The sequence below is a fragment of the Mercenaria mercenaria genome, chromosome 16 (assembly GCF_021730395.1).
Source record: "Mercenaria mercenaria strain notata chromosome 16, MADL_Memer_1, whole genome shotgun sequence".
Lineage (NCBI taxonomy): Eukaryota > Metazoa > Mollusca > Bivalvia > Venerida > Veneridae > Mercenaria > Mercenaria mercenaria.
The window spans coordinates 47,956,063-47,970,885 of NC_069376.1; positions in this window are offsets into that span (position 1 = coordinate 47,956,063).

Consider the following 14,823-nt stretch of genomic DNA (forward strand, 5'->3'; position numbering starts at 1 on the left):
ATTGCGTGTTTTAACTCAAGTCAAAGATCGACAGGCACGTGGCAGTGTATGAAACCATCGCCCGTGATGACACGCTGTGTATTATGAACGGAAACGGCCGTGAATAATATCGATTTTTAGACTGGATGGAGAGTTCTTTATACAAATTATATTTTCGTGACAGAATCGTGAAAAAAAAACTATAATCGACGAGTTAATGTTTTTAGGCCCGAATTTTTTTTTCTTTTTTTTTTTGCGAATTTGAACCGGCCCAAATGCCATTTGAACCGTCCATTTCGGTCGGCGGCCGGTTCTTATTGACAACCCTGATTTAAAATACATGAGAAATTGTACCACTTTCTGTTTGTTTTTGATGACTGGAGTAGAAAACACAAACAGTAACAGTTGACAGTGAATTTTTTATTAGAAAATCAAACGGTGTAAACAGAAAAGTTTTTTAAGAAAGTGGCTTTTTGTGTGAAAGTTGCACAGTCAGACATTTTACTGTCTAAAGAACAAGAAATTTACAGTCAAGTACAAATATCAACTGAGGGGTGAGTTACGCATACTTTCTATGCAGGAAATGCAGATAATCTGTAATTATTAAAGCTAGTGTTGACATTTCAACACATTACTTACTACTTAAGTTTGCTCAACTTATTTTTGTGCATTAAACTGGAATAACTGCAGTTCCTGTATATATAAAAGTGCTTATTGTTTTGTTTTTAGGTCAATGCATGATGTTTTTTAGCTCACCAGAGCATAAAGTGCTCAAGGTGAGCTATTGTGACCAGTCATTGTCTGGCGTCTGTCAACATTTGCCTTGTGAACACTCTACCGGCCACATTTGTGACCTAATCTTTATGAAACTTGGTCAGAATGTTAGTCTTGATAATCTCTAGGTCAGTTTCGAAACTGGGTCATGTGGGGTCAAAAACTAGGTCAGTAGGTCAGATCAAAGGAAAAGCTTATGAACACTCTAAAGACCACATTTGTGATTTAAGCTTTATGAAACTTGGTCAGAATGTTAGTCTTGATGATCTTTAGGTCAGGTTTGAAACTGGGTCAAAAACTAGGTCAGTAGGTCAGATCAAAGGAAAAGCTTGTGAACACTAGAGACCACATTTTTGACCAAATCTTTATGAAACTTGATCAGATGTTAGTCTTGTTGATCTCTAGGTCAAGTTCGAAACTAGGTCATGTGGGGTCAAAAACTAGGTCAGTAGGTCAGAGCAAAGGAAAACCTTGTGAACACTCTAGAGATCACATTTTTGACCCAATCTTAATGAAAATTGGTCAGAATGTAAGTCTTGATGATCTCTAGGTCAAGTTCAAAACTGGGTCATGTTGGTTCAAAAACTAGATCAGTAAATCAGATCAAAGGAACAGCTTGTGAACACTATAGAGACCACATTTGTGACCCAATCTTTATGAAACTTGGTCAGAATATTAGTCTTGATGATTTCTAGGTCAGTTTTGAAACTTGTTGATGTGGGGTCAAAAACTAGGTCACTAGGCCAGATAAAAGGAAAAGCTTGTGAACACTCTAGAGACCACATTTGTGTCATACCCAATCTTTATGAAACTTGGACAGAATGTTAGTCTTGATGATCTCTAGGTCAAGTACGAAACTGGGTCATGTGGGGTCAAAAACTAGGTCAGTAGGCCAGATCAAAGGAAAAGCTTGTGAACACTAGAGGCCACATTTGTGACCCAATCTTTATGAAACTTGGTCAGAGTTTGTCTTGATTATTTCTAGGTCAGTTTCGAATCGGGGTCATGTGGGGTGAAAAACTATCATTCATATCACGTGTTGTTTTTCAGATTGCTTGTTGTTTTCTGTTAAAACTAATGCTGTTGTTTTATCTTGTTGCTTTTCAGGTATTTTTAGCTCACTTGTCACTTAGTGACAAGGTGAGGTTTTGTGATCACCCTTCGTCCATCGTCCGTCGTCTGTGTGTCCGTGTGTCCGTGCGTCAACAATTTTGTGTCTGCACGATAGTGGTTTCGTTTATGATTTTATTTTAACCACACTTGCACACAACTTGTATCACCATAAGATCACGGTTCCTTTCTTGAACTGGCCAGATCCCATTACGGGTTCCAGAGTTATGGCCCCTGAAAGGGCCAGAATTAGCTATTCTGACCTTGTCTGCACAATAGCAGCTTCATTTATGATTTGAATTTAATCAAACTTGCACAAAACTTGTGTCACCATAAGATCTCAGTTCCTTTCTTGAACCGGCCAGATCCCATAATGGGTTCCAGAGTTATGGCCCCTTAAAGGTCCAAAATTGGCTATTTTGGCTTTTGCAGCCATATAGAGACTTCATTTATGGTTTTATTTGATACAAACTTCTAAAATATCTTCAACAACAATAAATCTTGGATTCCATGACAAGTCAGATCCATTCGTATGTTCCAGAGTTATTTTATATCTGATTACCTCCCCTGATTGTAATCAAAATGGATTTATATCAGTAAGTACTTATAGGACTTATTTGAAATTTCATTATTGTCATTAGTTGGACTGAGCCAATGAGGGTAGATAACTATGGACTGATTTTATGTCAAATTACCTCCCTTTATTTATCCCCCCGCCAAAGGCGAAGGGGATATTAGAAATGCTCTCTGTCCGTGCGTCCGTCCATCCGTCCGTCCGTCCGTCCGCAACGATCTTTGTCCGGAGCATAACTCCAAAAGTACTGGAGGGATTTTCTTCAAACTTCATACACTGATAGAACACATTGGGAGGAAGTGCAGTGTGCAAGAACAATAACTCTACCTTGCCTATTTTTTGAGTTATTCCCCTTTATCATATTTTCTTTAAAAAAATTGTCCGGTGCATTTCTTTTTCATGCATAGAGGGATTTTGATATAACTTGGCACAAATGTTCACTACCACGAGACAGAATGTCATGCGCAAGATCCTGGTCCCTAGGTCTAAGGTCAAGGTCACACTTAGAGGCCAAAGGTCAGGTACAAGAATGACGTTGTCCCAAGCATTTCTTCTTCATGCATGGAGGGATTTTGATGTAACTTGGCACAATTTTACACCATCATGAGACGAAGTGTCATGTGCAGTTCCCTTCTTTAGAATTACCTCCCTTTGTTGTTACTTTAAATAGCTTTTATTGTAACTTTTTCATTACTAGTCGTAGGGAAAAATCGAGACCACTTACAATTTTTTTTTTTTTTTTTTTAAGATTAACTTCCCTTAGTTGTTACTATAAATAACTTATATTGTAACATTTTTATAATCGACCGTAGGGAAAAAACAAGACCACTTTTCTGTGGTACAACATGGATGTTACTTTCCAATTTTAGGTGTATTTTAAGATATCTCTACCTGGTAAGGAGTTTTTTGTGGACTTAGAAAAACAAAAGACTTACAATGATTACTAAACAACCAAAAAATCAAAATTCCATTTGCAAATACAGCTGCTAGAGTAAAGAAATTTGCTGTGAAGGGCATATATTGTGACATTCTGGCACTCGTGTTCCCTGTTAGCTTTCCATTCCTTCTTTTTACAGTAGCCATATAGTAAAACATCATAGTTATACTGTTCATGAAAATTAATAAAATTTAGCAGTAAACCACCTCACCACTGACTTATTCTTTCTTCCACATCTTTAAAACCTCTGATGCGGACCACAACTAAATGGTTCTTCAAAGCTTTCCCCAAAATTAATACTTTCAGACACTAACTTGCCAGGAACTTTAGCCTTCAATTATAATATGCCCGGCGGGGGGATTGGCCATGTCTAACATGGCTCTTGTTTCAAATTAAAATGGGTATATCTCCGTAACTAATGAAGATACTGATCTGAAATTTCATTTATGTCAACAGATTTATTTGGCAGATCCTTCTTTTGTTAACTTACAATCATTTTTTATACGCCCGTTTGAAAAACGGGACGTATTATGGGAACGCCCCTGGCGGGCGGATGGGCGGGCGGGCGGCGTCCACAGACCTTGTCCGGAGCATATCTTCTACATGCATGGAGGGATTTTGATGAAACTTGGCACAGTTGTTCACCATCATGAGACGGAGTGTCGTGCGCAAGAACCAGGTCCCTAGGTCTAAGGTTAAGGTCACACTTAGAGGTCAAAGGTCAAATTCAAGAATGACTTTGTCCGGAGCATATCTTCTTCATGCATGGAGGGATTTTGATGAAAGTTGGCACAATTGTTCATCATCATGAGACGGAGTGTCATGTGCAAAAACCAGGTCCCTAGGTCTAAGGTCAAGGTCACACTTAGAGGCCAAAGGATACAAGAATGAAAAATTCAAGAATGACTTTGTCCAGAGCATATCTTCTTCATGCATGGAAGGATTTTGATGTAGCTTGGCACAGTTGTTCACCATAATGAGAGGGAGTGTCATGCGCAAGAACCAGGTCCCTAGTTCTAAGGTCAAGGTCACACTTAGAGGTCAAAGGATACAAGAATGAAAACTTTGTCCGGAGCATATCTTCTTCATGCATGAAAGGACTTTGATGTAGCTTGGCACAATTGTTCACCATCATGAGACGGAGTGTCTTGCGCAAGAACCAGGTCCCTAGGGGTAAGGTCAAGGTCACACTTAGAGGTCAAGGATACAAGAATGAAAACTTTGTCCGGAGCATTTCTTCTTCATGCATTGAGGGATTTTGATACAACTTGGCACAAATGTTCACAAGCATGAGACAGAGTGTCATGCGCAAGAACCAGGTCCCTAGGTCTAAGGTCAAGGTCACACTTAGAGGCCAAAGGTCAGATACAAGAATGACTTTGTCTGGAGCATTTCTACTTCATGCATGGAGGGATTTTGATGTAACTTGGCATAGTTGTACACCATCATGTGACGGAGAGTCATGCACTGGTCCCTTCTTTTGAATTACTTCCCTTTGCTGTTACTATAAATAGCTTATATTGTAACTTTTTCATTACAAGTCTTAGGGAAAAATCGAGACCACTTTTCTGTAGTACAACATGCATGTTACATCCAATTCTGAGGTGTATTTTGAGCTATCTCTACCTGGTAAGGATTTTTGTGTGGACTTGTAATTTTTTTTTTTCGATTTTTTTTTTTTTTTTTTTTTTTTCTTTCTTTTTAAAGATTAACTTCCCTTAGTTGTTACTATAAATAACTTACATTGTAACTTTTTTATAATTGACCGTAGGGAAAAACCAAGACCACTTTTCTGTGGTACAACATTGATGTTACTTTCAAATTTTGGGTGTATTTTAAGGTATCTCTACCTGGTAAGGATTTTTTTTTGTGGACTTAGAAAAATAAAAGAATTACAATAATTTCTAAAAAAAACAACATTGTAAACAACTAGAAAATTAAAATTACATTTGCAAATACAGGTGCTAGTGTAAACAAATTTGCTGTGACGGGCGTATATTGTGACATTCTGGCACCCTTGTTTTAATTACTTCCCTTTTACGTTACTATAAATAGCTTGTTTTCAGTAACTTTTTTATTATTAGCCGTAAGGAAAAACCGAGACCACTTTTCTGTGGTACAACATGGATGGTACCTCCAATGTTTAGGTGTATTTTGACATATATCTGTACCTTGTAAGAATTTTTTTTTCTTTTTGGTTTAATTTCTTCCCTTTGTTGTTCCTGTCCTTTGGACTGAGGACCTTCTTGTCCTCAAGTGCAATGATAACAGGTGAGCGATATAGGGCCATCATGGCCCTTTTGTTATTAGGTAAGAATCATCTTTAAAACTAATGCTGTTGTTTTTCAGATCGCGTGTTGTTTTCTGCTATTTTTCAGATCACAGTTTTCCAGATAACGGTTTTCAGTATTTTTCATTAGATAAGTATCATCTTTAAAACAAATGTTGTTGTTTTCTGTTGTTTTTCAGATTGCTTTTTGTACCCCCAGACAACAAAGTTGTTAAGGGGGGTATACTGGTTTCAGGTTGTCTTTCTGTCTGTCTGTCCGTAGACACAATCTTGTGCGCACATCTCTCCTCATCCCCTTGACACAACTTAATGAAACTTCACACAAGTGATCAGTAACAACAGTAGTCTTGCATGGGGCATGTTAGGTTCTTTCAACAACAAAAATAGCAGAGTTATGGGACTTTGTTTCTTGTTAACATACTATGTACATACAGTCTGCATATGCAATCTTGTTGTTTTTCCGATATTTTCATTATGTATGTATTATCTTTAAAACTAATGCTATTTTCTGTTGTTTTTTAGATCGCTTTCTTCAATATTTTTCATTAGTTAAGTATCATCTTTCAAACTACTGCTGTTTTTTTATCTTGTTGTTTTTAGCTCACCTGTCACATAGTGACAAGGTGAGCTTTTGTGATCACCCTTCGTCCGTCGTCCGTCATGTGTCCGTGCGTCCGTTTCGTGCGTCCGTCAACAATTTCTTGTCTGCACGATAGTGGTTTCATTTATGATTTTATTTTAACCAAACTTGCACACAACTTGTATCACCATAAGATCACGGTTCCTTTCTTGAACTGGCCAGATCCCATTATGGGTTCCAGAGTTATGGCCTCTGAAAGGGCCAAAATTAGCTGTTTTGACCTTGTCTGCACAACAGCAGCTTTATTTATGATTTGATTTTTACCAAGCTGGCACACAACTTGTATCACCATAAGATCTTAGTTCTTTTCTTGAACTGGCCAGATTCCATTATGGGTTCCAGAGTGATGGCCCCTGAAAGGGCCAGAATTAGCTATTTTGACCTTGTCAGCACAATAGCAGCTTCATTTATGATTTGAATTTAATCAAACTTGCACAAAACTTGTGTCGCAATAAGATCTCAGTTCCTTTCTTGAACCGGCCAGATCCCTTAATGGGTTCCAGAGTTGTGGCCACTGAAAGGGCCAAAATTAGCTATTTTGACCTTGTCTGCACAATAACAGCTTCATTTATGATTTGATTTTAACCAAACTTGCACACAACTTGTATCACCACAAGATCTTGCTTCCTTTCTTGAACTGGCCAGATTCCATCATGTATTCCAGAGTTATGGCCCCTTGAAGGTCCAAAATTGGTTATTTTGGCTTTTGCAGCCATACAGAGACTTCATTTATGGTTTTATTTGATACAAACTTCCAAAATACCTTCAACAACAAGAAATCTTGGATTCCATGACAAATCAGATACAATCATAGGTTCCAGAGTTATTTTATATCTGATTACCTCCCCTGATTGTAATCAAAATGGATTTATATCAGTAAGTACTTACAGGACTTATTTGAAATTTCATTATTGTTATTAGTTGGACTGAGACAATCAGGGTAGATAACTATGGACTGATTTTATGTCAAATTACCTCCCTTTATTTCAAATTAAAATGGTTATATCTCCATAACTAATGAAGATACTGATCTGAAATTTCATTTATGTCAACAGATTTATTTGGCAGATCCTTCTTTTGTCCACTTACAATATTTTTTTTTTAATTACTTCCCTTTTACGTTACTATAAATAGCTTATTTTTAGTAACTTTTTTTATTATTGGCCATAGGGAAAACACGAGACCAGTTTTCTGTGGTACAACATGGATGGTACCTCCAATATTTAGGTGTATTTTAACATATCTATACCTTGTAAGATTTCTTTTTCTTTTTGGTTAAATTTCTTCCCTTTGTTGTTCCTGTCCTTCGGACTTAGATATTTTTTCTGAGGACCTTCTTGTCCTCAAGTGCAATGATAACAGGTGAGCGATATAGGGCCATCATGGCCCTCTTGTTTAGATATTTTCATTAGGTAAGTATCATCTTTAAAACTAATGCTGTTTCCTGTTGTTTTTCAGATCGCATGTAGTTTTCTGTTGTTTTGAGATCGCTATTTTTGTATTTTTCATTAAGTAACTGTCATCTTTAAAACTAATGCTGTTGTTTTATCTTGTTAGCTCACCTGTCACATAGTGACAAGGTGAGCTTTTGTGATCACCCTTCGTCCGTCGTCCGTCGTCAGTCCGTCCGTGCGTGCGTGCGTCCGTGCGTCAACAATTTCGTGTCTGCACGATAGTGGTTTCATTTATGATTTTATTTTAACCAAACTTGCACACAACTTGTATCACCATAAGATCTCGGTTCCTTTCTTGAACTGGCCAGATCCCATTATGGGTTCCAGAGTTATGGCCCCTGAAAGGGCCAAAATTAGCTATTTTGACATTGTCTGCACAATAGCAGTTTCATTTATGATTTGAATTTAGTCAAACTTACACAAAACTTGTGTCACCATAAGATCTTGGTTCCTTTCTTGAACTGGCCAGATTCCATTATGGGTTCCAGAGTGATGGCCCCTGAAAGGGCCAAAATTAGCTATTTTGACCTTGTCTGCACAATAGCAGCTTCATTTATGATTTGAATTTAATCAAACTTGCACAAAACTTGTGTCACCACAAGATCTCGGTTCCTTTCTTGAACCGGCCAGATCCCATAATGGGTTCCAGAGTTATGGCCCCTGAAAGGGCCAAAATTAGTTATTTTGACCTTGTCTGCACAATAGCAGCTTCATTTATGATTTGATTTTAACCAAACTTGCACACAACTTATATCACCACAAGATCTTGGTTCCTTTCTTGAACTAGCCAGATTCCGTCATGGGTTCCAGAGTTATGGCCCTTTAAAGGTCCAAAATTGGCTATTTTGGCTTTTGCAGCAATATAGAGACTTCATTTATGGTTTTACTAGATACAAACTTACAAAATATCTTCAACAACAATAAATCTTGGATTCCATGACAAATCAGATCCAATTTTAGGTTCCAGAGTTATTTTATATCTGATTACCTCCCCTGATTGTAATCAAAATGGATTTATATCAGTAAGTACTTATAGGACTTACTTGAAATTTCATTATTGTCATTAGTTGGACTAAGCCAATCAGGGTAGATAACTATGGACTGATTTTATGTCAAATTACCTCCCTTTATTTCAAATTAAAATTAGTATATCTCCGTAACTAATGAAGATACTGATCTGAAATTTCATTTATGTCAACAGATTTATTTGGCAGATCCTTCTTTTGTTCACTTACAATAAAAATTTATTAATTACTTCTCTTTTACATTACTATAAATAGCTTATTTTTAGTAACTTTTTTATTATTGGCCGTAGGGAAAAACCGAGACCACTTTTCTGTGGTACAACATGGATGGTACCTCCAGTTTTTAGGTGTATTTTGACATATCTGTACCTTGCTAGAATTTTGTTTTCTTTTTGGTTAAATTTCTTCCCTTTGTTGTTCCTGTCCTTTGGACTTAGATATTTTTTCTGAGGACCTTCTTGTCCTCAAGTGCAATGATAACAGGTGAGCGATATAGGGCCATTATGGCCCTCTTGTTGTTTTTCAGATATTTTCGTTTGGTAAGTATCATCTTTAAAACTAATACTGTTGTTTGCTGTTGTTTTTCAGGTCACGTAGTCTTTTCTGTTGTTTTTTAGATTGTGGTTTTCTGTATTTTTCATTAGATAAGTATCATCTTTAAAACTTCTGCTGTTGTTTTATCTTGTTGTTTTATAGATATTTTCATTAGGTAAGTATCATCTTTAAAACTAATGCTGTTTTCTGTTGTTTTTCAGATTGAGTGTTGTTTTCTGTTGTTTTTTAGATCGCAGTTTTCTGTATTTTTAGCTGACCAGAGCCAAAGGCTCAGGATGAGCTATTCTGATCAGTCACCGTCTGGCGTCAGTTGTCCGTCGTCCGTAAACTTTTGCTTTAAATGACATCTCCTCATAAACCGCTAGGTCAGTTTCATCCAAATTTCACAGGAATGCTCCTTGGGTGGAACTCTACAAAAATTATTCAAAGAATTGAATTCCATGCAGAACTCTGGTTGCCATGGCAACAGAAAGGAAAAACTTTAAAAATCTTCTTCTTAAAAACCAGAAGCCCTAGAGCTTAGATATTTGGTGTGAAGCATTGCCTAGTGGACCTCTACCAAATTTATTCAAATCATGACCCCGGGGTCAAAATTGACACCGCCCCAGGGGTTACTTGATTTTACATAGGAAAATCTTAAAAAAATCTTCTTCTCAAGAACCAGAAGCCCTAGAGCTTAGATATTTGACATGTAGCATTGCCTAGTGGACCTCTACTGAAGTTGTTCAAATCATGACCCCGGGGTCAAAATTGACCCCACCCCAGGGGTCACTTGATTTTACATAGGAAAATCTTCAAAAATTTTCTAAAAATAAACCAGAAGGCCTAGAGCTTAGATATTCCACACATAGCATTGCCTAGTGGACCTCTACAAAATTTGTTCAGATCATGACCCCTGGGTTAAAATTGACCCCGCCCCAGGGGTCACTTGATGTACATAAAAAAATCTTCAAAATTTTTCTAAAAATCAACCAGAAGGCCTAGATCTTAGATATTTGACATGTAGCATTGCCTAGTGGACCTCTACAAAATTTGTTCAATCGTGACCCACGGGGTCAAAATTGACCCAGCCCCAGGGGTCACTTGATTTTACATAGGAAAATCTTCAAAAATTTTCTAAAAATAAACCAGAAGGCCTCGAGCTTAGATATTTGTCTTGTAGCATTGCCTAGTGGACCTCTACAAAATTTGTTCAAATCGTGACTCCAGGGTCAAAATTGACCCCGCCCAAGGGGTCACTTGATTTTACATAGGAAAATCTTCAAAAATTTTCTAAAAATAAACCAGAAGGCCTAGATCTTAAGATATTTGACATGTAGCATTGCCTAGTAGACTTCTACAAAATTTGTTCAAATCATGACCCCCGGGATCAAATTGACCCGCCCCATGGGGTTACTTGATTGTACATAGAAAAATCTTCAAAATTTTCTAAAAATAAACCAGAAGGCCTAGAGCTTAGATATTTGGGGCCTGTTTGGCCCTTGTAGTGGAAACCCCACAAATTTGTTTTTAATCTTGACCCGGGGCAAAATTAAACCCAAACCCCCGGGGGTTTCCCTTGGGTTGTAAAAAGGGGAAAAATTCATAAAAATTTTAAAAATAAACCCGGGAAAGGCCCCGATCTTAAAAATTTTGAAATGTCTTTTAGTTTTTTTTTTTTCGGTCAAAAAAACAAAAAATTTTAGCTCATCATTTTTAAAACGAATGCTTTGTTTTTTTTTGTTGGGTTTTTTAGATCGCGTTGTTGGGTTTTTTTAGATCGGGATTTTCGTATTTTTTCATTAGTTGTTGTTTATCTTGTTGTTTTCATTTGGGCGGGATTTATCTTTAAAACTAAAGCTGTTTTCTGTTGTTTTTTTGATGGTTTTTGTTTTCTGTTGTTTTTTTTAGATCGTGGTTTTCTGTTTTTTCATTATTTTTTTTTTTTAAACTTGTTGTTTTCTTATGTTTGATCATCTTTAAAAAATAATGCTGTTTTTGTTGTTTTTTTGGGTCGCGTTTTTTTTGTATTTTTCATTTAGTAACTATTTAAATTTAAAAATAAAAGCTGTTGCTTTTTCCTTTTTTTTGTCTTGTTTTTTCATTTTTGTATGTTCATCTTTAAAAACTAATGCGTTTTCCCTTTTTTGTTTTTTTGTTGTTTTTTGATCAGTATTTCTGTAATTTCATTAAGTAACTGTCATATTTAAAAAAATGCTGTTGTTTTTTTCTTGTTTTTTTTTCCCAATTTTTTTATTAGTATGCATCCTCTTTAAAACTAAAGCAGTTTTTCTGTTGTTTTCCTTAATCGCGTGTTGTTTTCTTAAAAACGCGGGTTTTTAGTATTTTTCATTTAACTATGTTTTCCGTTGTTCATCGGGATTTGGGCTTGGGTTTTTAAAGGGTAAAACATTTTTTTTTCCCCAAAATTTTGGGAATGTGAAAAAATGATTGTGGGTTGGGTTTTAATTTCAAAATACTTAAAAATATCAAAATTTTTATTTCAGTTTTAAATTTTTCAAAAAGGAGAAAAAATCCAGAAAAAATTTTAAGGGGGTTTTCGCCCCTTGCTCTTTACTTTTTTTTTAAACGGTCAAAAACAATTTTTTCGCTCGTTCCCTTTTTTAAAAACCAAGTGTTGTTTTCTGTTGTTTTTCGATCGCGGTTTTTTTCTGGGTTTTTTTAGATCGTGGTTTTTTTTGTATTTTTTTATTTTAGGTTGTTTTTTATCTTGTTTTTTTTCATTATGTTGTATACTTTAAAACTAATGTGTTTTTTTGTTGTTTTTCAGATCCGTGTTTTTTTTCTGTTGTTTATTTAAAATCGTGGTTTTCTGTATTTTTTTATTAGTTATTGTTTTATCTTGTTGTTTTTTATTATGTATGCATATTTTAAAACTAATTGGGTGTTTTTTTGTTTTTTTTTGAAACGCGTATTTCGAAATTTTTTAATTTTTGTAACTATAATATTTAAAACTAAGCTGTTGCTTTTTCTTGTTGTTTGTCTTGTTGTTTCATTTTATGTAAAACCCTCTTTAAAAAAAATGCAATTTTTTTGTTGGGTTTTTTTTCTGTTTTTTTTTGATCATGTATTTTGTAAAATTTCATTAAGGAACGGGTTTTTTAAAAAAATAATGCTGTTTTTTTTTACTTTTTTTTTCCCATATTTTTTATTATTTATGCCTCATCTTTAAAACTAAAACAGTTTTTTTGTTTTTTTCCAGATCGCGTGTTGTTTTTCCCCTTTAAAAAAACGCGGGGTTTTTTTATTTTTCCAAAATTTTATACATATGTATCCGTATGTTTCATCCCTACTTACGACTTTTTTCCAAGGGTAAAACAGTTTCTTAAATTTGGGAATTGAAAAAATGATTGTTTTTGATTTGAATTTCAAATTTCTTAAAATTTTTAACATTATATTTGGGAAGGTTTTTTTTCTCAAAAAAAGGGGAAAAAAACCCGAAAAAAACGGGAAAAAGGGTTTGCGCCCCTTTCCTCTTGAGCTTTTTTTTTTATCGGGCAAAAACCATTTTTTTTACTCGTTCATCTTTCAACTAATGCTTTTTTTTGTTTTTTTTTGTTTGCGTGTTGTTTTCTGTGTTTTTAGAAACGTGGTTTTTTTGAAATTTTTATTAGTTGTTTTTTAAACTTGTTTTTTTTCTTATGTTGCATCATCTTTAAACTAAGGCCGGGTTTTTTGTTGTTTTTTGATCGGTTTTCTGTATTTTTCATTTAGTAAATCCTTAAAAGTTAAAAAAATAATGCTGTTGCTTTATCTTTTTGTTTTATCTTGTTGTTTTCATTTTGTAGTATCTCCCTTTAAAAAATAATGCAGTTTTTTTGTTGGTTTTTTTCCCCTTTTTTTTTTTGATATTATTTCTGTATTTTCATTAATTAACTGTCATATTTAAAACTTGCTGTGTTTTTCCTTTTTTTTCCCCAATTTTTTTTATGTTGCCCCCTCTTTTTTTTAAAATAAAGGGAGTTTTCTGTTGTTTTTCCAAACGCGTGTTGTTTTCCCCAAATCGCGGGTTTTTATTTTTTTTTCATTTTATACATATGATCCGTAGTTTATCGTATTCGCTTTTTTTCCCCCAAGGCTAAAAACAGTTTTTTTTTCCAAATTTGGCCAAAGTGAAACCAAAGTTGGGTTTTAGTTTGAATTTCAAAGTACTTAAATATCAACATTTATTTGCAAAATTTTATTTCTCAAAAAAGGAGAAAAAAACCAGAAGAAACTGAAAGGGCATTTGCGCCCCCTTTCCTCTTGAGCTTTTTTTTTTACGGCAAAAAACAATTTTTTCAGCCCTTTTTTTTTAAAAACCCAATGCTGTTTTTTCTTGTTTTTCAGTTTTTTGTGTTGTTTTCGGTTTTTTTATTTAGATCGTGGTTTTCGGAAATTTTTTATTATTTATTTTTTTATCTTGTTTTTTTTATTATTATGCCTCCCTCTTTAAAAATAATCGTTTTCCCGTTTTTTTTTTGATCGCGTATTTTCCCGTATTTTTATTTGACCTATAATATTTAAAAAATGCTGTTGCTTTTTTTTCTTGTTGGGTTTAAACTTGTGTTTTCATTTGTTGTATCCTTTTTTAAAACTAATTGCAGTTTTTCTGGTTTTTGTTTTCTGTTGTTTTTTGACAGTATTTCTGTTATTTCATTAAGTAACTGTCATATTTAAAACTAATTTCTGTTGTTTTTCTTGTTTTTCCCATTTTTTTTATTATGTATTCATCTCTTTAAAAATAATGCAGTTTTCTGTTGTTTTCCCAAACGGTGTTTTTTCTTAAAAAACTCGGTTTTCAGTATTTTTTATTTGTACTATGAAACCCCTTGTTTCCCTGTAATTTTTGACTTTTTTCCCGGGGTAAAGCAGTTTCTTCAAAATTTTGGGAATGTGAAAACCCTGATTGTGTTTGGGTTTAAATTTTAAAATACTTTAATTTTATCAAATTATATATTGCAAGTTTTTTTTTCTCAAAAAAAAGGGGAAAAAACCCCAAAAAAACTGAAAGGGATTTCCGCCCCCTTTCCTCTTTAGCTTTTTTTTATTATCGGTCCGAAACCCCCCTTTTTTCAGCTTGGGTTTATTTTTAAAAAACCCCTGCTGTTGTTTTCTGTTGTTTTTCAGATGCGTGTTGTTTTCTGTTTTTTTAGATCGTGGTTTTTTGTATTTTTTTATTAGTTGTTGTTTTTCTTGTTGTTTTTCCTTATGTATGATCATCTTTAAATAAAAGCTGTTTTCTGTTTTTTTTCGTCGGTGTTTTTTTTGGTTTTTTATTTTGATCGTGGTTTTTCTGTATTTTTTATTATTATTGTTTTATCTTTTTGTTTTCATTTTGGATGATCATCTTTTAAAAATAATGTGTTTTTTTGTTGTTTTTTTACGCGTATTTCTGTATTTTTCATTTAGTGAAATATAATATTTAAAACTAATTTCTGTTGCTTATCTTGTTGTTTGATCTTGTTGTTTTTATTATGGGAAATTTTTCATCCCTTTTAAAATA